The sequence below is a fragment of the Protopterus annectens genome, chromosome 11.part0 (assembly GCF_019279795.1).
Source record: "Protopterus annectens isolate FY-2018-M chromosome 11.part0, PAN1.0, whole genome shotgun sequence".
NCBI classification, from domain to species: Eukaryota; Metazoa; Chordata; order Ceratodontiformes; family Protopteridae; genus Protopterus; species Protopterus annectens.
In genome coordinates, this window is record NC_056745.1 from 832313617 (window position 1) to 832337217 (window position 23601).

At 39.2% G+C, this 23601-nt stretch overlaps 1 protein-coding gene across 3 annotated transcripts in view; it reads left to right on the plus strand.

The window, feature by feature from the left end:
- DENND2A (DENN domain containing 2A) overlaps window positions 1-23601 on the plus strand; it is a 2268767-nt gene that overhangs the window by 59411 nt on the left and 2185755 nt on the right. The gene's annotated exons all lie outside the window — the stretch shown is intronic.

Consider the following 23601-nt stretch of genomic DNA (forward strand, 5'->3'; position numbering starts at 1 on the left):
TAATGTCTTTAAAGCCTCCTCTGGGGGTTTTCATTTCCTGCTTCTCCTTGATCCTCTGCTCCTCTTAAAAAGATATAGAGACCAGGATTCTTCTGAGGATGAGTTGGATTCTGCTGACGAATCCCTATCTTATTCTACACAAATTCCTTCTCCTTTGGACATCCCTTTAAATAAGGCCCTAAGGTCATATTTTCATTAAAAATTTCTGTCTGCTTGTAAAGTAGTAATCCATTTTAATTCATTAATTCTAGTTTTGTTAAACAAATCTCCAGTTCTAATATTTTTAACAGTTAACCGAATTACTTTAAAAAGAAAAATGTGACCAGCATGTAAACTAATATGCTGATTCAGGGCATTTGTGCTCACATTCCTCCTGATGTCTCCAATAGTCTCCAAAACCCTCTAATTCAGGGATGACCATTTGTAGCTATAGGAGGAAATTTGTTTAACAAAACTGGAATTAATTAATTAAAATGGATTTTGGTTTTAATGAAAATACAGCCTTAGGGTCTTATTGTACTATGCACAGCACATTTTGTTTTTTTTTTATTATTTTCTTGTCTTTCCTGCACAAAAAAAATATTATGTTATTCTCATGTTGTTAAATCTTGTTTATCCAGTTAGTAATTTTACAGTTGCTATTTTTACATTCATGTTAAATAATTTAGAATTATCTTCTGTTTGTTTTCTGTTTTTTGTTATGTTGTGGATCTTTTCTCCTCAGGTCTCTGCTGAAAAGGGGTCTCTACCCAGTCAGACTAACCTAGTTAACAAATGTCAAATAAATATTTAAAAGGACGTAGGATTAAACATTAATTTGTTGTCAAGGTAACTGATTGATTCTATTGTCAGATGTTTTCATTAAGCTTTTGCTCACGTGTCTATTGGTTGTTTTATGTTTTACAATGGTATTTAAAGTTTTTTTTTTAGTTGCTTGAACAGTATGAAGAAGTGCTTATACATGATAGTGCCTAAATTTGTATTTAATAATATCCTCAATTATTTTAGCCATGCTAGTTGCTCCTTCTTTTTGTTTTACCATGGGATCTCACTGTGGCAGACTCTCTGAACAGGTCCTTAACTCCGTCCCACAAATGGATGCTTCACAGGGACGTATTTCTGGACATTATCCACCAGCGGGTACTCCCCAAGTGGATCTTTTTGCTTCCCTTCTGAACAGAAAACTTCCTCTGTTTTATGCCAGAGTTCCAGGTCCTCTGATATGGAAGGTGGGTGCCCTGTCATTTTCTTGGAAGGGGATGTTTCTTTATGCATTTGCTCCCCTTCCTCTTATTCCTGTTCAGAATTCAACAGGACGCTCCCAAATTCTTGATGATGACTCACTTTTGGCCGTAACAGCACTGGTTCCCTCTTCTGCATCTGGCCAGAGGAAATCATCACAAGTTACCTCATAGTGTGGATCTAGTCACACAGGACAAGGGATCTCTTATCCATCCCCACTTGTCCTCACTTCAATTGAGACTGGTGGTGATAGGATTTTGATTCTTCATAGACACCTGTTTTCTGAGGATGTGCTGCAAGTCCTGCAGGAGGCCAGGAAACCTACAACTAGGGAATCCTACTTATCCAAATGGAGGAGGTTTTCTTTTTGGTGTCTCTCTTGTAACATGGAACCACTTACTGTGGATGGTCCTTTGGTTCTCTCTTGTTTGTGTGAGCTGCTCAATGTTGGTTTGGCCTATTCTTCTGTCAAGGCCCACCTATCGGCTATCTCTGCTTGTCTGTCTTTTTCTCCTCTTTTAGCTGCTAGATTTAAGGTGAAACAATTTCTTAAAGGCGTCCTTATTATTAGACCTCCCAGGAAGGCTGTTCCTCCTCCCTGGGATCTTAATTTTGTTTTGGAGAAGTTGACTCAGGCTCTCTTTGAGCTTTAGATTCCTTGCAACATTGTTCCTGGAAGACTGTTTTTTTGTTGGCGCTTACTTCTGCCAGATGGGTGTCTGAGTTGCAGGTCCTTATAGCTTGTCCTCCTTTTTTTATTTTTCATAAGGACAGAGTGTCCTTGTGGAGTAACCTTTCTTTTATGCTAAAGGTGGTTAATGAGCTGTGACTTAATCAGTCTATTAATCTGCCTACTGTTTTCCCCTCACCACAAACTGACAGTGAGAGGGTGCTGCATTCTTTGGACATGCATAGGCAATTTAGGGTTTATTTGGATATGACCAAGGCTGTTTGAAAATATGATCAGTTATTTGTTTCTTTTCATCCTAGATCTTTGGGACTTGCTGAATCCAAGCAAACTATTTCTTCTTGGATTTCTAAGGCTGTTTCCTTCATTTCATGGCAAGAGCCTTCCTTTTTCAATTAAGGCTCATTCTACTAGAGCTGTGGCTTCTTCTGGTGTTTTTTTTTCAAAGGCTTGGATACAAATTCTGTTCTTGAAGCAGCTACCTGGACTTCTGTGCATACCTTTACCAATCTCTACAAGTTGGATGGTATCCCTAGAGCTAGGGCTGGTTTTGCTAGTTCAGTTCTTCATGCTTTTTAGGGGACTGTTCTGGCCCTTCCTCCTCCCAAGTTTCCTCTTGAGCTTTGGCACTTTCCCATATATTTAAGAATACTGCAGCAGTGAATGTGTGGACATAGTACAGTTGTATAAAATCTTACCATAACGGTAGATGTCCTTGCCTTCACTGCTGTCGTATTTGCTCCCTCCCTCCAGCCCCCTAGTTCTTTACCTTCCTGGATGTACATGTTACCTCTTGGGTTCCTTGGACTGGTATTCCTCCTTGGGCAATCAGTTCTGATTTTGGTAGGTCTGAATGTTACTTTTATGCCCTACTTTATGCATGGAGCATATAGTGACCTTTGGCATACCTTTTAAGTTCAGGAGTCTTTGGAAGACTGGCCAGACATTGGGCTTCTGCAGCAGGGAATCCCATATGTTTAAGAATACTGCAGCAGTGAATGCAATGACATCTACCATTATGGTAAGATTTTACACAACTATACTTTCTGCTGAGTAGCCCATACCACAAAAGACTGTATTACTAGCAAAGGCACAATTTGGTTTAGCATAGCAGCTCAGGTAATACACCATAGATATGGCCTATAGACTTGTTATATTTAGATAGGAGTACTCTGTTACTAGCATATGGTAATTCAGATATGAAGCCAGTTTGCTTATGTTTTTGACCATTATAGTTTTTTATGTTCCAATTATACTAATATAATTTAGAGTACTGGAAGAATTAGCTTTACCTCCATAGCTTTGAAAGTTAATTTCATAAAACCAGCTGTATCACTTAAGTAATTATTTTGTTTTGTTATGGTTTTCTGATTTTTTACTTTCTCAGAGCAGAAGTGATGCATAAGGTATCATTCTATCTAGGAAAGAAATAATAAAAAAGTGGAAAAACACAACAAAAAACAAATGCATGATTTAATTTTCATAACATCTTGGACAGTGATTACCGGTCTAAAGTGCAGACATGATTGTTTATTTATTTACTTACTTAGTCTTTGTTGACCAGATTAGTCCAACTATATTTGTAGTTTCTTTTCATGGAAGACTTGAGGTGGTATTTATACTACTAGGGGAAATTTGGCCAGGCCAGTGGGAATTTCCCCTTCTCTTTTTGATAGGTGCTATGGGATCTTTTGCATCAGCTGCCACTAACTCAAACATATGGGACCTTGGTTTAGCATCTCATCCAAAGGACAACACAATCAGGAGTACAACCCCCCTCCCCATGATCAGTGTTTTATCTGTTGTACTGCTGACACTGCCAAAAATGCCCGCACCATGTAATAACAATGAATAGGACTATCCGTACCTTTTAGGCAACATTTTCTTTAACCCTAGTTAGAAAATAGAGAGACCCCTATTCAGTGTGCTGGAAGACCACTGTGGTAATCAATGGCTTTGCATCATTTGTCACCAAAGTATGTTTATAGAGATACTCTTAAAATCTGTATCACTTTCACAGCTTTATATACCGTTTCAATGCTAAATGATGAAACCTCTCTGCCGTACTCACTTTTTACTATAATTTTTCTTACAGACTGGTGTGTGGCCAGTTGAATGTATAGTTATGGTCAAGGTAGTGCAGGCAGACAGTTTATTACCACTAAGTCACAACTGTAGCACAAAAACAAGTTTTGCCTTTTTTTCTCAGTACTTTTCTTACAGTTTTCCATAGGAGTCATAAGGGTAGGGAAAAATACCCAATTAAATCAAAACAAACAGCATAATTATCTACAAAGAAGACTGAAGACGTAAGATAACAAAACAAACATGATCATTATCTGTATTGTCTACATCCCTTACTGGTAGTTGGAGAAAATATTTTTGTGCATTTTTAACTTGTGTAAATTCCCTAGACAATCTTTTTTTTTTTTATTTCTGTTTTATACAGTTCCAGTCAACCATCTTGCTTCAGTGAACTATAGCACCATTGTATGAGCATCTGTGTACTTGTTTCACTCAACTACAGCAATATACTACAAGTGCTGGGACATGTTTATACACTTGTACACTTGGGGAAGGAAATACCTACAAGCTTATGTGCATGCATGGCAATCTGAAGGAAAGGCAGTTTAGTGTAAAGCATAACCGCCGAATAATGGTTCATAGTGTAGTAGGGACATAGGGACAGAAGGTTCAAAAAAGTATGCTGAAAAGAAAGTGTTAGTAAGTGTAAGGGGAAAAACAAATATTTAATAAAAAGTAAGAGTGGCATTTATAATAATAAAATCATAGAATGTACAAGGCAACTAAGCCATGGGGCCATGTACACCTTGCTAGTACCCACCCTTAGACCCTTACCTCCACTTTCAAGGAGTGATAAGCCAGTCATACTGGAGAAGAGTTTATGACTACTCATCCATTTGTCTGATTCCTTCTTAAAGAAGCATAGTGTGGCACTTTGCTTGATCCGGACTGAAAGTTTGTTCCAGAGAATAGGTAGTTATTGCCTGACAAATCTGTCTCTCCACCATGATTTGTTTATTTGCACTACAATTTGTTTATTTGCTGGAACAGATTCCAATACAGTATCTGGTTCTAATATATGTTGGACTGCTTGATTTGTAGAGAATAAGAATTCTTTGACTGACATATCTCTGATGGCCTGGAGGGCAAGGTGCATTGCCTCTAAGGTGTCTATAGGGCATTAAGTAGAGAGTCCGGTCAAGGCCTCCAGGTTCTCTTGGTAGCCTGTTTTAGAGAACAGCTGTTTGCAAATACAAGTTAATTTTCAAGCTTCTGCACATCAGAAGGAGATTTAGGTATAACACCCAGTTTGCAGTCATGGAAGTAAAAACCATGTGGAAGTAAGGATGGAAGGGAGGACTGTATGGTGGAATAACTAGGTAAGAGAGCTGCTGGTGCATAAGAAGGTTGCAGGAGTTGATGACTTTGTGAAGTAGTTGGAAGGTTTATAAATGAAGACTGAAAAAAGTACAAGCTACAAAAAACAAAGTAACAGTTTAAAAAAAAATAACAAATTAAAGATCTGAACAATGGCAATGGAAATTGGGAGGCGTATTGCAAGCTATATTTAAGATCAGGTTACACTACATCAGATGTAAAGGAAGCTATTCAATCCTTGACATAAAAGAACATATTTTGAAAGCAGTTTATTAACAGAGCTGGTGGAAACTCGTGGAAAATCCATTTAGTACCTCAACTCCTGGCCTCAGTTTAGGTTTGTTTCCAGTGAAAAAGAAGTTGTAGAAATGTCATGTAGTATAATCCTGAGGTTCCGTGATACTGCAAATGTTTCTGTTTAGAACATGGGTGCCAGGGTAAAGCATCAAGCACAGAGATATGAGGAGGGGACTTAGCCCCATAAAAAAGTTTTGCCTTCCTTACTGAATATTTTTTATGCTGAGTGGAACTGGATTTTCTGTTGATATAGTTGCCATCACGCATGATTCATAAGTAAATACTAGGAAATCACTCTGAGGATTTCTTCTGACTTTCGTCGGTTAGGGGTCGCCACAGCAAATCACCTGTCCGCTCATGATTGGCAGTAGAGTTTTTATGGTGTTGAGTTGTCAGCCCAGCACCCAACCTTCCACAGAAGGCACACACATGCACTCACTCATACTTAGGGCCAATTTACAGTGTCCAATCCACCTACAGCGTGTCTTTGGGATGTGGGAGGAAACCGGAGAAAATCCACACGACCACAGGGAGGACATGCAGACTCTGCACAGAAGGCACCCCAGCTGAGAATCGAACCAGAGAACCTCTTGCTGTGAGGCAAGAACACTAACTGCTGCACCACCACTATTACATGCTTAATCCATACCCAGACTGTGACCAAAGGTGAGAATTAAACCGTGTGTGTCTGTGAGGTAAACATCTTAAGCATCATAACCCCCCCCCCCCAACCATGGATTTCAGAACATGAGCTCATCCTAGTAAACTTCTATTATAATATTTGGGCTATGGCATAATGGTTAAGGTGTTTGCCTTACACACTTAAAGTGCAGGGTTTGATTCTCAAATGGGATAACTGGCTAGGCTTAAAATGGTCCACAAGGGCAGTTAGTCTGGTACTGACCTATGAACCTGTAAATAATTTGTTTTGACTGCAACTCTTTTGGCAATCTTGGTCCCTGCTCCTATTTCTACAACATTACCACTGAGTCTCTCAGCAGCTCCTTTCAGGCATCCGTCACAAAGAGGGTGTTCTTGCTTCACAAAGAATTATGAGTCTAGGCATGAGTTGCAAGAGTGCTGGACATAGCAGATGAGTGTACATTCATAAGGACAGCTGCCTAAGCTGAGCCTTGAAATGCAAAGATAGCAATACATGGAATAGCCAAGAATGTAGCTCCATGCTTGCCTTCCATTTTCCTTCTCCCAAGTACCCATCATTCTTAGTTACCCTTGACCTTTACCATATTTCTTGTAGGCATCTTTCCAGACCTTAACAACTGCCTGGGCAAAGGATCTTTATTAAATAAATTTTTGCCCCCATCAAGTCCCAGTCTTCTGCTGGCTAGCTTGTTCCTTTCTGTCCCCTGCCATCTGAGATGCCCCAAGGCAAGAGTTAAGAGTCAAGGGTCACTGTTGACATTCAGTGAGGTCAGGGCATTTTTTTAATATGTTTCTGACATCCTCCCCCTGTCGACTGGCAAGTAATATATCACAATATAAGACCCAAGCAGAGCTCCACGTGGTCCTGCAGAGGGGTCCTGGCAACAGAGAACTGAAAGAAGCGACCACTTTCCAGATTTAAGTATTTTTGGGCTTTTTTTATCTGCATTGTCCTCTCTGGCTTTCATTTAACTAGATATAACTGTTTTTGTGTCTATCTGCTGGTTTCTAAAGTATCTGCACTTAAAAGTAGCATTTTGGTCGACTCTGGTCGAATAATACTGTTTTTTTGCTAATTTAACTGCTGAGGCTGCCCACTAAAGTGTGCTAGCCTGTGTAAATCGATTTTACTGTTTGCTTAACTGCATTTCTGTGTGCTTTCCTAAAAAACAAAAAAAAAAATACTCCTTGTTTTCCCGCCTTTGCTCGACTAGTTAAGACCAGTATACAGGCTTTGCTGTATTCTGGGCTGTGTGTAGTTCCTGTGTTGGCCATTGCCTTGCTTGGATGGAAGGAAGTTTCTGAGCTCGCCGGTGGGAGTGGGGAGCCTTGAGCGGCCTGTCTGTCCCTGGGGGAAGTGACCTCAGCACTTGAGCTGTAAATCATTGGTTGCCTTGGACCATTTCTAGCTCTTTTCAAGTTCCCTGTATAAAAATCCGCCTCAGGGCGTTTTTTTCTGGCTATATACCCAAGCAGAGCTCCACGTGGTCCTGCAGAGGGGTCCTGGCAACAGAGAACTGAAAAAAGCGACCACTTTCCAGATTTAAGTATTTTTTGGCTTTTTTTAACTGCATTGTCCTCTCTGGCTTTCATTTAACTAGATATAACTGTTTTTGTGTCTATCTGCTGGTTTCTAAAGTATCTGCACTTAAAAGTAGCATTTTGGTCGACTCTGGTCGAATAATACTGTTTTTTTGCTAATTTAACTGCTGAGGCTGCCCACTAAAGTGTGCTAGCCTGTGTAAATCGATTTTACTGTTTGCTTAACTGCATTTCTGTGTGCTTTCCTAAAAACAAAAACAAAAAAATACTCCTTGTTTTCCCGCCTTTGCTCGACTAGTTAAGACCAGTATACAGGCTTTGCTGTATTCTGGGCTGTGTGTAGTTCCTGTGTTGGCCATTGCCTTACTTGGATAGAAGGAAGTTTCTGAGCTCACCAGTGGGAGTGGGGAGCCTTGAGCAGCCTATCTGTCCCTGGGGGAAGTGACCTCAGCACTTGAGCTGTAAATCATTGGTTGCCTTGGACCATTTCTAGCTCTTTTCAAGTTCTCTGTATAAAAATCCGCCTCAGGGCGTTTTTTCTGGCTATATACCCAAGCAGAGCTCCACGTGGTCCTGCAGAGGGGTCCTGGCAACAGAGAAATGAAAGAAGCGACCACTTTCCAGATTTAAGTATTTTTTTGGCTTTTTTTAACTGCATTGTCCTCTCTGGCTTTCATTTAACTAGATATAACTGTTTTTGTGTCTATCTGCTGGTTTCTAAAGTATCTGCACTTAAAAGTAGCATTTTGGTCGACTCTGGTCGAATAATACTGTTTTTTTGCTAATTTAACTGCTGAGGCTGCCCACTAAAGTGTGCTAGCCTGTGTAAATCGATTTTACTGTTTGCTTAACTGCATTTCTGTGTGCTTTCCTAAAAACAAAAACAAAAAAAAATACTCCTTGTTTTCCCGCCTTTGCTCGACTAGTTAAGACCAGTATACAGGCTTTGCTGTATTCTGGGCTGTGTGTAGTTCCTGTGTTGGCCATTGCCTTACTTGGATAGAAGGAAGTTTCTGAGCTCACCAGTGGGAGTGGGGAGCCTTGAGCAGCCTATCTGTCCCTGGGGGAAGTGACCTCAGCACTTGAGCTGTAAATCATTGGTTGCCTTGGACCATTTCTAGCTCTTTTCAAGTTCCCTGTATAAAAATCTGCCTCAGGGCGTTTTTTTCTGGCTATATACCCAAGCAGAGCTCCACGTGGTCCTGCAGAGGGGTCCTGGCAACAGAGAACTGAAAGAAGCGACCACTTTCCAGATTTAAGTATTTTTTGGCTTTTTTTTATCTGCATTGTCCTCTCTGGCATTCAATTAACTAGATATAACTGTATTTGTGTCTATCTGCTGGTTTCTAAAGTATCTGCACTTAAAAGTAGCATTTTGGTCGACTCTGGTCGAATAATACTGTTTTTTTGCTAATTTAACTGCTGAGGCTGCCCACTAAAGTGTGCTAGCCTGTGTAAATCGATTTTACTGTTTGCTTAACTGCATTTCTGTGTGCTTTCCTAAAAACAAAAACAAAAAAAATACTCCTTGTTTTCCCGCCTTTGCTCGACTAGTTAAGACCAGTATACAGGCTTTGCTGTATTCTGGGCTGTGTGTAGTTCCTGTGTTGGCCATTGCCTTACTTGGATAGAAGGAAGTTTCTGAGCTCACCAGTGGGAGTGGGGAGCCTTGAGCAGCCTATCTGTCCCTGGGGGAAGTGACCTCAGCACTTGAGCTGTAAATCATTGGTTGCCTTGGACCATTTCTAGCTCTTTTCAAGTTCCCTGTATAAAAATCCGCCTCAGGGCATTTTTGCGCGTTACGCCTAGCAGCAGCGGTTATACAGGTTTAAACTATTTCTGGCTCCGCCAAGTCTGCTCTTCAATTTTTCCCTTAGAAGCTCTACTCAGTCTATTTAGCTGTATATATTAGCACTTGTTTTTCGGAACTTCTATCCTTAGCAAGCACTCATAATAAAACAAGCACTCTTACCCTAAAGTAAGCACTACAGGCATCCACTACCCCTGTGAATACCCACTTCCCTTAAAGGCACAACACTCCTTATAATATTCTAGTATGTCGAGTGGTAGACCACAAGCATCCTCTCTTGTTCAGCTGGTTAATCTGGGAATCTTAAGACAATGTTACAATTGTCTCATGTACACAGACAACCCTCTCCTCCTTCCTACTAACACATATACTTGTGAGAGATGCAACTATATAGCCAGACTGGAGGCTGAACTCTCTCAACTCAGGACTGGCAAGACCAGACAGGAGGAGATGGTACCCACACCCAAAGCAAAACCAGTCACACATAAAACCACCACTACTACAAACCAAACACATAACAACACAAAGACATACTCGGAGGCTCTTATAAAAAACTTACCAAAACAACAGAGGCCTCCAAAGCAGACACCCAGAAATACACCCCCACAAAACGCAACACCTACAACACATACCTCAAGCAACAGGTGTGTCACACAATCACAGCCCCTAAGGCAAAACACTATGCCAGAGACATTAGTAATAGGTGACTCTATAGTCAGACACACCGACGTTCCACTTACCAGGCTGAATAAGGAGAGGGTAACGGTGAGCTGCCTATCGGGGCTAGGATCCGCCACATTACACACGCACTCAGGTCACTCCAAAGCAAGTACAAGTATGATTCAGTCATTGTCCATGCGGGTGTGAATGACCTAAGACGTACCTCCCTGGACTACATGAAAAGAGACATTGAGGAGCTCTCCGATTATGTAGCCCAGACTGGTATGACCCTGACCCTGAGCAGCATCCTGCCCTCACCAAGAATGATGCCTCAGTACAAAGACAAAATGATCAGTTTTAACAATTGGCTTAATCACTGGTGTCATTCTAGGGGGATCCAATGTCTGTCAGCCTGGGATGACATGCTGGACAAGCCACGTTGCTTCAAGGGATGGCTTGCACCTGTCACCACTGGGCTTCCGGATACTGGCCAAGGCTCTTGCCACCCCATAGTGCCTTTTTAGGCAATGCTCAAAGGACAAATCAACCTCCATAAAACAAAAATGGAAAAAATTAAGGGTAATGCTGCTCAACGCCAGAAGTCTAAATCTCAAGATGCAGGCACTCAAGCACTTCTCAGTATGGAGAACATCGATGTCTGTGCAGTAACTGAAACCTGGTTCAAGGCTCCTGAGAGCACTCCAGCGCTACCAGGCTATACCTCATATCATGCTTCGCCTCAAGTTCCAGGCCGAACCACAAAGGAGGGGAGTGTCCATTTTCATAAAGGACACCTACACCTCTCGATTGGTGGCTACCCATGAAGCATCAGAAACCATACAAGTTTTACTCACCATAGGCAAAACTGCCATACAACTGGTCGCATGTTATAGAACACCCTCCCAATCCCAGGAATCCCATCAAGCATTCCTGAAAACACTGGAGGATATGAATGTCACACCAAACACCATCATATTGGGTGACTTCAACTACCCCAACATAGACTGGGCCCACTATTCTAGCCCTAACACCCTAGCCCAAAGATTCCTGGAATTCATAAACTCAAATGCTATGAAGCAACAGGTCACTTCTCCTACGAGGAGAGATAATATACTTGACCTGATTATCACAAACATGGGGTCCAAATGCTCCACACCGGATATAAACCCCTCACTAGTAAGATCTGATCATAAACTGATCACGTTGGATGTACATATCCCACCCCCACCCCCAGAACAAAAGACTACAGTGAAAAACTTTTCAAAAGCTGACTTTGTGCTCCTTAAGTCAGAAATGATATCCTTTAAGCCTACTGGGTTAATGGAAACCACATCCCAAAATGCTGAATCCTTCACAAAAGCCTTCTACGGACATCTCCAAGAATGCATGGATCAAGCAATCCCAACTAAAACCAAGACCCTCTCCACTAAGGGAAAACGCCCGGTTTGGTGGACCCGCTATAAACAAACTGTACAACAAAAGAAGGAAGCTACTGCAGGACAAAGCCAAATCCCACAAGGAAAGGCTTCCTGATCAGCACAAGTAAAAACTACGCTCTCTCATAAAAACATCTAAAGCAAACTTTGAGAAAAAGATTGCCAAGGATACCAAAGACAATCACAAGGCCTTCTTCAATTATGTCAGAACCTTGGGAGGAAATTCTCAGATATGCTCTGAGTTAGTACACAATGACAAAAATTCACTGACCCTACCGACATTGCCAATATTCTGGCAGATAGGTTCAGTGCAAATTTCTCCCTCCCTCACCCCTAAAGATGAAGTAATTATCCCTGCTGAATGTAACCTACCTGTCATCACAGACATACAGGTGAAATCAGCACTCAACAAGGCAAAACACAGCATCTATGGGACCCGATGGTATCCCGGTTGCGTGTTACGTGAACTCCAAGATGAACTAACCGCCCTAAGAACGCTATTCAATCTTAGCCTCACTACAGGATATGTACCTGAACACTGGCGCACAGCAACAGTGGTCCCACTCCACAAAGGGGAAATTCTACTGACCCTGGTAACTACCGCCCCATAAGTTTGACCAGCCTGGTCTGTAAGGCTATGGAAAGAATCATCATGGAACTCATAAATGGCGACATTGGGGATCTGCAGACCCTTGATCCCACCCAGTTCGGTTTTGTAAAAGGCAGATCCTGCCTCTTAAACCTGGTTGACTTCTTCGAGACAGTCACTAGTGCCATCGACGAGGGCAAGGCTGTCCACACTGCCTACTTGGACTTGGCTAAGGCCTTTGACACGATACCACACTCTGGCATCATTGACAAGCTCAGCAGCCTAAATTTAAATCCATATGTCACAAGATGGGTAGCAAACTGGCTAAAAAACAGAACCCATAAGGTTAAAATTGCTAGAGCCATGTCAGACTCAAAACCAGTCACGAGTGGTGTCCCACAGGGCTCAGTCTTGGGTCCACTCTTATTCGGCATTTACTTCTCAGATGTGAAAGCAAATATGGGAGGATTATGGCTGACAAAGTTTGCAGATGACTGCAAACTGGGTGCCATAGTTGATTCACCTGCTGACACACACATCCTACAGAAAGGTCTCACTGAAACGGACAACTGGTGCCGGAATCATGGCCTCAAACTTAACGCCAAAATATGTATAGTCATCCCTTTGGGAAAAACAAAGTACCCACAAATTATCACGAGACAATAACCCACTGAATACGGAAGAAGTAATCAGAGACCTGGGGACTCAAGTCGATAGTGACCTCTCCTTTGACATCCATGTTGCCAAAGTGGTCAGAAAGACATTCTACCTTGCCCATCTCATCATGAAGGGATTCTCATCCAGATCAAAGGAGGTCATTGTACCTCTATATTCCTCCCTTGTCAGGCCCATGATTGAATATAATGCTCCATTTGGGATGTATCTCACCCGGCACATGCAACAACTGGAAAGACCCCAGAAGTACCTCACCAAGAGGATCATAGGTCTCAAACATGTGCCTTATCCAGCTAGATTAAAGAAACTCCAGCTCTATTCAGTAGCATACCGCCTGCTCAGAGGTGATTTGTGCCTAACATATAGGGCCATGTCCAACCAGGAATTGATGGACATGCTCCATCTCAAAAATCCAAATCCACCAGAACCACGCTGAGCTAAAGATTTCAACCTCTGCACAAATATGAATAGGACATGCTGGAGGGATAGATTCATAACACAGAGGTTACCCATACTCTGGAACAAAATCCCAGTTCATGTGAGACAGAGCCCTTCATTGGCACTGTTCAAGAAAAATCTCGATGCATGGATGGGAGATCGCAAGTTTACCCCGGGAGTCACCTCAGTGTCACTACTAGACAGAGGTATAGTTTACTAAATAATGGGGTCCCATAAGTGTCACTACTAGAGAGGCGCAACTATATAGTATGGGGTGGCGTAAGCCACATCACTGTTGGCTAGGCTTATAAATGCCCCCGGGCAGATAGCCTAGTACACTACTATGAAACTATGAAACTATGAAACAAAGAAAATATGCTAATGACATAAATCAGATGTCATAGATGTAAAGTGTTAAAATCTGTGAAAAGCAGTGGTCGTGGTTCTTTCATAGGTAGGTACTAGGCTATTGGCCCTAGGGCCTATATAAGCCTAGCCAAAGGTACCCTGGCTTTCGCCACCCAAGAAAATTATTTTCCTGTGCCACTGTCGAGCAGAGTCACAGAAGTGATCCCTGGGGTGAATTTCCTATCTCCCATCCAATCATCAAGATTTTTCTTGAACAGTGCTAATGAGGAGCTTGTTTCAGGAAGCATATTAATGATACCTGGTAAGCTTTCATCAAAAAAGGCTCTGACAGTCTGAAAATCACATGTAAAACTGCAACCTTTACTTACAGTGTTAAGACATTTGATTTCATTACAAGATAAAAAAAAAACTCATACCAGAAGGGGAGAGTCAACTCAATCTAGATATTAGATGTTGATCATCATTATCTTAGACCACTTTTTATTTCGTACTGTAAAGTATTCAATAGTTTAATAGCCAAAATTATACATTACATGCTTATTAAAAATATTTTTTTACATTTACTAACACCAGGTGAAATATGGCAAATGTCACATAGCACATACTGCCACCCATTCCCTTTCTATGCAGACATTGTAAAGGTCAGGATTCTGGGAGTCTGAACCTGTCCCAACAAGTAAGGATGGTGAGGCAGGAAACAATCCTGGATATTACAATAGTTCACTGAACACTTGTCATAATTCAAAGAAAAAAGCATTTTTCTGACTGCAGTGACCTTCATTGAAAATGCAGTTTCACCACTCTTTATGACCCAAGAGATTCACTTTCAGGGAATCTGTAGTCGTTCGTTGTATATTCCAGGACTGAAAACCTGAAATGTCTTCATTACACCATTGTAAGATTTATGTCAATAAATCATTTGATGAGGTATCATTTTATTTATGTTAATAAGTCAAGTGATACCACATTAAATGTGAGAACGTCTCTTGTACTGTAGGTGAAAGCCACATTAATTGAAGTTCTGGTACTTTGGCAACATAGCAGGATTGAAAAACAAAAAAGAAGTGGCAGAATTATGTGTCAACCAGTGAACATTAAAACAAAATGAAACAGTAACAAAGGCATTTTTTTTGTAGGTATGTAACCCCCCCCCCCCATTTTCTTAGTCACACAACTGTGAGGAAATGTGTAAATGAATGAACTATGCTACTCACAAGTAGCACCATTTGTTCTGATGTGGAAACCTGATATGTGCTTTGACACTTTGATGTAATGGTGATTTGAAGTTTATGCTTCACCAGTGAAACACTGAAACTATTATATGATCCCACATTACTTATAGAACAAGTAGTTTTTAATATAGAAAGGTCCTGTAATTACTTTTAAATAGGTAGAAATAATAATAAAGTTCAGTTTTCCCATTTTTAAATAAATATGAATGAGACCCCATTAAATAAGTAAATAAACACATGAAAGCCTTATTCAGTTTTCAGTTCACATCAATGTACAGACTAATTTGTGTATTGTTTACAAATTACTTTTTAGATTTTTTTTAAAAAACAAAAAAATACATTTGTCAGTACTGAATTCTGACTTGCATTAGTAATGTACCACAAGAGAGCAATAATGATGTTCATTCCTATAGCATCCTAGACGGTTAAGAAAGGACTACAACAAAGGTGAATAAACCAATGCAGAAAATTAGTATATTAGATGGGCTGAGAAATAGATGGCACTAGTGTGTAAAATCGAATTTCTCTGTAAAAATGTACAGTATAATATTGTATCTTATTTGCTTTTACTTTTTAACATGGTTGCCAGTAAAAGTGGCAAATACTGGTAGCCATGCTGCAGTTCTCGTGGCTTTACAAACCTTGCTTTAACTTAGCTGTAAAATGTTTCATGGTAGCTATACCAATCAGTCATAGGAGGTTAGGAAAGATTGGGAAAAAAGAACAGAAAGACAAATGGCAAAGGAACAATGGGAAGAAATCTGTAGGGATTCAAGTATGCAGGTATAGAAGGTTTAGGATTTTTACATGAAACTGTTTGCATTGGCACTTTTATACCTCAAGTAAACTTCAGAAGTCTTTTTCCTCAGGTAGATAATAAATGCTGGGATGTGATAGGGAGAGATAGAGAGAGAGATGGAGAGAGAGAGGAAATTGAGATTACCATTTGGGGGAATGTAATGAGTTGGCAGATTTAAAAAAAAAAAAAGTACTTTGAAAGAAATGATGGGGGTAACAGTTGTTAGTTATTAAGGAGATAATTCATCTGAGCTAGGCTATAGAATCTAAGTTGCCTAGTTATAATAAAACCTTACTAAATTTAATATTGTTGTTGTTTTTGGCCAAAACGGCAATAACTAGAAAAAGGAGTCAAATTCTAGACCGACCATAATGGAAGCTTTGAACTTTGTAAACGAGATAAAAGACCTGGAGGTTAGATCTTTAGTAAGGAAAACATTTCATAAAAATAAATGGAATTTGGTAGAACAATACATGAAGAATAATGTTCAGGAGGAGGAGTGAGGTTTAAGGGAAGGCAGAAATTGAGCTACGTAATGGTGAAGGGAATGAAAATTAAGTAGAAAACATGTATGTGTGCTACATGACAATTATGATAAAAACAGTAAGGTTTATTTTCTTTTCTGTTAATGCAATATAATAATTTAATAAAGATATGTAAATTAACTAAGATAATAAGGTGCTAAATCATTGACAGCTGTGCATTTATTAGGTAATGATGGGTGGAATTTAATATAGATTATGTCACAACGATATGTATTGTAAGAACACAGAGATATTTTTTTGTCTTTTACAGTAACCCTTTAAATTGTGAAACGAGCAGATAAGACTGGCTATTGTTTGAGCAGCGTTGATAATAAACAGGCCAGACAGAGACTGCATATGCTGCTACATATCATAGAAAGTGCATGGTACGTCAGGCGGCTGGATGATTCATCCAGACGTATTGTGGATGCACAGATCAGTATCTTAGGAGCCTATGTGTAAGACTGTTGGATACTGTCTTATCTCAGCATTTATGACTCGTCAGCACATGGTACACAAAATATCACTAGGACTGAAGTACCAATAAATGCTTAACATGAAATATGCATATTGCTTGTTTTTTTTGTTTTTTTTGTCTTTTCTATAGCTGTAATAGTACTGAGCAGTTTGAGTTATTTTTTAAGTTTCTAAGATACAGTACAAAAATATAGTTGCATGTTACGAAAAAACAAAATCATTTACTCTAAGGGACAGCATTACAGCTTGAGATGAATATTAAAGGATTCTTGAAGTATAAATAATAGAAGAAAAAAACACTTGTGCAACTGAAGGCAATTTAAAAAATTCATAGAAAATATAAAGGACCTGTATAAGCAGATGACACAAGGGCATTTTCTAGGGTATCCACATATTTGGAAGCAGACAAAATTAAAAATTGAAAACCATTAGCAAATCACAAAACGTAATTGTACAAAACAGGTTCATGTTGTACATTTCAAGCTTTCTATGCACAAGCTATGGAGTACCTGTGAGCATGATGGCGTGTCAGCAAACACCCCAAAAAACAAAGCAAAAGGGGCTGTCCATACAGAACTGCATACAATCATGCATTATCAAAAGGGATGCAGGCCAAATACTCAGCCTCCTTTCAGCAAGAAGTAAGCATATATGTTCAGGAAAATCACAATTACTGTTAAGAAACATGATTACCTATTGTAAAAATGGGCGTAGGAAAGAGAGATAGAGTTTAACATGACACATTCTTACATCTTTTCAGGCTAACCTTTCTTGACTGTGATATCAGAGCCAGAAACTAGTGTTTCTGTTTGAAAGTGATCTTTCTGTACTTTTTACTTGTTGAGGCATAAAAAATGACAATAAAAAACAAATTTTCCATTAAAATTCAAGTTACAAGTTTTCTCTGCCTTTATCGGTAGGAGCCCAAGCTAGTCATATTGATGATTATACCAGTAATATTCCCTGAAAATTTCCTGGAAAAAATGTTGAACCATTTTGGAGGTAGAAGCATTTTTTTAATTAATTCATCAATTAAATAATTAAACCACCCATCCATCCACCCTTTGTTGAGTGGGTTAGTCACTCTAGGTTAGTAGCCTCTTTTCAGGGAAGACCCGAAGTGGTATTTATACTACTAGAAAAAGTATGCCCAGGACATTGGGGGACTTACCCTACTCTCTTCTATAGATGCTATGAGATCTTTTACTTCCTCCTGAGCTACTACCAACTCAAGCAGATGGGGCCTCTGTTTAACATGTCACCTGAAGGATAACACACTCAGGAGTGCAGCACCCCCCCCCCCCCATGCTGCACTGCAGTCTCAGCAATCCATCTACCTGGCATATACAAACAGGAAAAATAACCAAAAAATAGAAGTGTGAGTACATTCCCAAGAAAATTGTTAACAGTAAAATAGGTCAAAGCTATACGAAGAGTAGCTGACCTTAGTATATTGCTGCACTTGACACACATCCGTGTTTTAATTTAATTTCTGGGTATACTGCTGATGTTTACCCTGTAGGTAGTTTGAAAATAAACATTATGACATATTTCTGGTGTTTTAGTTTCACTGTCATTGTTTCCTTTTCTTCTGACCACACCAACAGAATGATGTCAACGTAGGAGATGGCAATCATTTACATAACCAATAAAGCATTCTGGGTAACCAAAAGCACCATACTTCTTTAGAAGGGAAGCAACTTACTTGCATTATGGTTTTACTAAAAAAACACAACGTGTTAATTTTCAGTGTAGGGTATTCCACCTGTGAGATATAGCTGACATTGTATCTTACTAAGATAGAGGATGCCTCTGTTGCTGCACATAACGTGAAAATACTAGCTTCAATCTTACATGATGTCATGTCAGGCGTTTCCAACTTCAATAAATTTTTCAAAGGGCAATCCATATCAACAAAGTTAATGGGAAAAAACATATTTTTTGCATGAAACATTAAAGAAAATGATATTGTATATAGTAAGGGTTTGTTATTTACATATGCTATGAAACATTTGGCAGTACATTTTAAGAAACTGAACGTGTAGCTTAGAAATTACAGAAATCAGTTTGGGAGTGTTTATATCTAGGAGAACTGTATTTAATCCTGAGTATATAAGTCCCTTAAGGATGAAATCTGCATGGTAAGAGCCAACTTGCAATTGTAAATCTATCAAATTATTTTACAGCACCTAAGACCAACACATTATTTGCGGTGCATCCATTCCTTCCATTTTTTTTTTTTGTTTACTCTGGAAGATGATGGCTCCATGGGACATACATTACAACAGCTTTTCCATCTTTTTTTGCTTTGTTTTTGTTCATGCACGACAGCTGGACAGTCTTTTGCCAGCTGTTGCCTCCCTCAATTCAAGGTTTTCATGCTTGTCTGGTTTACTCTCGGAATTGCAGCTGACACCCACCCTGCACTGGAGGCATATTGTACATACATATACATACACATTTTTAAAAGCAGGATGGGAACTGGGTAAGAAGAGAAAGAGAGCGATTGAGAGACAGCATGCAGCATCATTAATGCTACTCGTAGGTCTTTAGTACATTGAGTCATCTCCTGTTTGGGTGTTGTGGGAGTGTACTGCCCAGCTCTGCAGGTGATGTACTCCTCAGCTGCCCGGCATCCCCACCTTGTTGAAAGCAAATGCCACTGTCATCTGGCTTCCTGTCTCTTGGGGGATCTTGCAGTAAGGCTTGCCCCAGTCAAAGTCCCAAATTATGTTGCTAAGAAAATTTAGCAGGTGTAAGCCTTGTCAATCTTTTTTACCCCACTGTCAGTTACTTATGTGCTTGGGCCATTATCAGAACCCAGACCACCAGGGCCATATTTAGAGCCATGATGCCCCTGTCCCAAGGAAATGTCTACTACCTTATTTTGAGGTTTTGTAATTCTATGAGCATAACAGTCATTGTGCTACATATAACTTATATCACATAGTAGCATAGTTGTGGCTATTAAAGTGCTACCTATACTCTACAGTACCCACTATACTGTTTTCTGTGACACACATACTGCAGTTATATGTGCATGTATTGATTCTGTTCTTCTAGAACACTTATTCAGCCAATGAAGAAACACTACATGGTGATGATTACATTGCATTTAGTAGCCATTAAAATAATTGTGGTGTGGTTTTATGCAAAGTTTCTCAATTGCAAAATGTGTTTCTTATTTATATATATGTTTGACGCAGATATATTTACGGACAAGGATTTGTATAATTTGTTGCAGCAGGATAGTGTAGTGTACAGGTATTACATAAAGGTGGTCTGGCTGCTTCTGCAGTTATTGCAGAAGTATTAGATGATTAACATACATTGTCAGATAAGAATGTTTCTGCCTTTGCACAGATGAATAATTGTTTTACTACCCCCATTACTTACTGGTAGAATATTTACTTCCAGATTTATAGGACACATTGCGGCTGCCTTCCTAGACAGCCATGTAGTAATGTACTGACATTTCACATTTGATTGTCAGTAGTCAGAAATCAGTCTCTGGTCAACAACAAAAGAGCTCTACAGTCACTTAACATTGGGTTTGTAGAACAACTTTAAGGGTACCTTGTTTTTAGGCTGCTGAGCTGCAGCCCCTAGAAATGAAATGCAAACATTTCTTTGTTTAATTTTTACTTTTTGTAAAAGCAGTTAAGTTTCACATTCTTGGAATACAGGAATTGCAATGTAGTGCATACATGTTAGGAGTTTTGATTTCTTTTCCGCTTTTTTTAAACCCACTTACTCTGAAGAGCTATTTTTTAAACAGTACAAATAAAAGGCATCCTCCCCCAACTGAAGACAAGACAGTTATGCTTTGTTAGACATCTTCCCGTGTTTGTGCGGAAATAAGAATTGTGCCTTTGCAGGTGTTGGTTTGTGTTACTTCTGTAAGCAGTGTTTCTCATTGGCCAGGCATGTCAGGTGACTGTGGTGCCTGAGGTAGCCTGACATAAGCTGAATATAGTGCAACTAAAAAGTGAGACTCCTAAGTAGTAACTTTAAGAATGAGTTATAGGAATTGGTTCTTTTTTAAATTTTATTGACAATTTGTAATGCTGCCAGACAAGGCAGCATGAGTATGTAAGTAGTCTGTCGTTTGTGGTAGTGTATATTTAGACAAAGCACCTTGTTCATGTTGTTTACAGTGCAGTTCCAGTGGTATCCTTAGGTCATTATTGTTAGGCTAAGAATGGTGTTCTGCTTCTGCTGCTCTACTTCACCGTCTCATTACCACGTTAAGAGACTACTTTTGAATCTACATTTTATAGTTGCCATTTCAGGATTAATAATCTTTTGTTCGTTATCTTTACCTGTCATTTTGCTTTTTAATCGATCTGTACAATATATGAAGGTCCTTATGCCATGATTCGTTTTATTTATTTATTTTTCCTTTTTGTTGGCCAGGTTAGTCCCACTGGACTAGTAGCCTCTTTTTCAGGAGAGGCCCAAAATGGTGTCCCTACTCTTTTTTATTCTTGCCATGGGATCTTTTACATTCACTTGAGCTACAACCAACTCAAGCAGATGTGACCTTAGTTTAATGTGTCATCTGAAAGACAGCATACTCAGGAGTGAAGTACCCACAGCCCACTCTTATGCAGTGTCAGTTACTGATCTACTTGGTGTGGGAATAGAACCCAAAGCGTTTTGCATCCAAGGTGGATATGTTACCTGTTGTGCCACTGATACTGATTTGTTTCAATACTTTATGAAAACTGATATGTACCAGAGCATTGAAGCATTGTCTTATGAGTCTGAGATACATTTTCACTTTATGCTTTTCTTTTGTGATATTTACAGTTTAAATTTATGTTTGCAACTTTATTTCCTTAACCTGTGGTGCAGTATAATAATTTAGCAGTATTTTCTTTTTTTCTTTAACCTTGCATTGCTATGCTTTTGGGAAATATTGGGATTGCTCACATAATGCATGCAGCTTCCAGCAGAGAAGAGCAACAAATATTGACTACAGTAAATGAAGTTAAAAATGCCGTTTAGTTCATTATCTAAGAACTCACATTTGTGGAAATATCACAATATTTCAACGTGAAGCTTTAACAGAGAAGTACACTATAACAATGGAAAAGTGGTTTAAGGAGTAACAATATAAACATATGTATGTAAATTGGAACAATGGCTCTCAAAGAGTAGAACTGTAGAAAACTTATATAAAAATAAAAAAACGCCATTGCGACCACCATGGCAATTTACATAAAATCACATCTGAAGAAGGGTATTTGAGTACCCGAAAGCACTTATCTATTTTATTTGCTGCTTAGACAATTGGTTTTATTTATTTATTACAGGTTTTATTTTATGTATATAGACTCCCTTGATTCCTAGCCTCTAATAAACATGATCTTGTGTTTATTCACTGATAATAGTGTGTCTGACCATTCTGAGGATTTTTCTCATGTAAATATGTATATATTATTGAATGACTAACCGTTTTCATATAAGACCACAACTACTGTGAGAATGAACACTATCATTGTATCCTTGTATTTTGCTTTTGTAGACTCTATCCATCTAACACTAGCGTTTATTCTTTTTGGTTTTTGTGTGACCTTAGTATCTATTATACCTCTTAGATATAATTTCCATTATTGACTCAAACTACTATTGTATCTAGGTTATTTTTACACAAGTTTTTTTTCCCTACTGGAATACAGAATATAAAATCCTATGTTCCAATTTCTACTGTAAATATCTTGCCTTGTCCTATTTGATGTGTGGAGCTTTTCTCCCTGGGCCTCTGCTGAAAATGGACATATATCCAGCTGGACTAGCCCGGTCAACAAATGTAAAATAAAATAAAATAAATAAAAAAAAATGGTGGTTGCACTGGGATAGGGTTGGGAGTGCAGCCTAATGGCTAAGGTGTTTGCCTTTTAAACACAAGGTGCAGGGTTTGAGTCTCACAAGGGATAATTGGCTAGGCTTAAAATGGCTCACAGGGGCAATTAGCCTAGTACTAATCTATGAACCTATAGATATTATGTGTTTGCATTGCACTTTGCATAATAACACTCTGAAAATAAAGACATTTTATTGTACTCCGAGTAGTATGTGGTGACCATAGAATGTCACCTGCCCTATCCTGAGTAGAATGTTGAGTTACTTTTGTGTGCTGTCTACCCTGATTGCAAGTAAAACTTTAAACCACAGTCAGATAGTTTTCAGTTTTCAAGCCTATATATACTTATTTCTACAGATAATATTATTCTCACTGATTTTATTATTTAGTCTGTTTATTGTGGTAACACTTTTTCATTTAAAAAAATCCAGGATTTAGAGAACATGATGATAAGTCTTGAGGCCAGTGTGAATGAACCGTGTATATATTTTTTATTGCTTTTCCATGAAATCAGTAAGACATTGTTTAACCAAGTCTTCATACCTAATTCATATTATATATTCAGTGAAAGATAAAAACGTTGGATGTACATTAAAGAATATGCCATCTTCATATAGGTTTCTTAGGTAAGTTGCTCGTTTAGATGTCCTTGTGGATCATTTCAAGCCTAGCTAGTTTCTCTTGGTGAGAAAACACCTTTTCCCAATATGCTACACCCATCCCCCTTTGTTAAGTAATTCCCGGTACAAGAACAGTGAAACAAGATGAAATCCAGCAGAATGAGGTAAATGCATTTTACTGCTTCAATAAGAAATGCCTTTTCTTATTTTTCAAAACGTTTCCTTAATTTAAGCCGCGGTGGTACAGCGGTAGTGTTGTCGCCTCCCAG